This window comes from Balaenoptera ricei, chromosome X, assembly GCF_028023285.1.
Source record: "Balaenoptera ricei isolate mBalRic1 chromosome X, mBalRic1.hap2, whole genome shotgun sequence".
Classification (NCBI taxonomy): Eukaryota; Metazoa; Chordata; class Mammalia; order Artiodactyla; family Balaenopteridae; genus Balaenoptera; species Balaenoptera ricei.
Window position 1 is genome coordinate 99,625,301 of NC_082660.1, and position 1,389 is coordinate 99,626,689.

General features: G+C 43.0%; 1 pseudogene; it reads left to right on the plus strand.

Moving 5' to 3' along the window:
* The first annotated feature begins 590 nt into the window (after window positions 1-590).
* On the plus strand, window positions 591-1,183 carry LOC132357472 (cytochrome b5-like; annotated as a pseudogene).
* The last annotated feature ends 206 nt before the right edge of the window (window positions 1,184-1,389 follow it).

Consider the following 1,389-nt stretch of genomic DNA (forward strand, 5'->3'; position numbering starts at 1 on the left):
ATTTTCTTTTTTTGTAGTATCTTTGTCTGGTTTTGGTATCAGGGTGATGGTGGCCTCATAGAATGAGTTTGGGAGTGTTCCTTCCTCTGCAATTTTTTGGAAGAGTTTGAGAAGGATGGGTGTTAGCTCTTCTCTAAATGTTTGATAGAATTCACCTGTGAAGCCATCTGGTCCTGGACTTTTGTTTGTTGGAAGATTTTTAATCACAGTTTCAATTTCATTACTTGTGATTGGTCTGTTCATATTTTCTGTTTCTTCCCTGTTCAGTCTTGGGAGGTTATACCTTTCTAAGAATTTGTCCATTTCTTCCAGGTTGTCCATTTATTGACCTAGAGTTGCTTGTAGTAGTCTCTTAGGATGCTTTGTATTTCTGAGGTGTCTATTGTAACTTCTCCTTTTTCATTTCTAATTTTATACTAAGAAGCCATAAACAACTCAGTTTTTAAAAAATGGGGAAATGGGCCTGCCTTCCTGCCCAGGCGCAGAGCCAGGCCGCGGGGAATGTCCCGGGGCAAGTTCGCAGAGACGCCCGCTGTACTCTGCCCAGCTCCACTGCTCCCTTTAGGGCCTGAGGCTCGCCGTGTTCTGAAATGGCCAAGGAGTCCGACAAAGCCGTGAAGTACTACACCGTGGAAGAGATCCAGAAGCACAACCACAGCAAGAGCACCTGGCTGATCCTGCATTACAAGGCGTACAATTTGACCAAATTTTTGGAGGAGCACCCTGGTGGGGAAGAAGTCTTACGGGAACAAGCTGGAGATGATGCTACTTAAAACTTTGAGGATGTCGGACACTCTACAGATGCTCGAGAATTGTCCAAAACGTTTATCATTGGGGAGCTGCATCCGGATGACAGTTCAAAGATAACCAAGCCTTCGGAAACTCTTATTACTACTATTGATTCTAATTCCAGCTGGTGGACCAACTGAGTGATCCCAGCTGTCTCAGCACTGGTTGTAGCCCTGATGTATCACTTCTACACATCGGAACACTAAACACGTTCTCAGAAGCCAATGGAAGAAAAGACTGCTTTGGTCCTGGGAGAAAGAAGCCACCATTAACTGCTTCAGCTGACAGAACCCTTCACCTGAAAATGATTTGAATACACCTGTTTTCCTTTCCTCCTACATTAGACACAAAACAAACCAAAAAGAACTGTTCTTTCTGCTCCTGAATTTTTAGAGTGTGCCTTTTTATTCATCAGCTTTGTTTTGATGTTCCATCACTATGTCATTTGCTTACTGTGGGCACGATCTTTTAAAATATACCACCATGTCTGGCTATTTGATATGTAATTGTCTGTAATGTTTGGAATCTGATTATTTGGCGGTCATTTAATGTGTTAATCTTTCAGATCCAAGTTGTCTGTCTGATGTGAGCAGGGGCGTC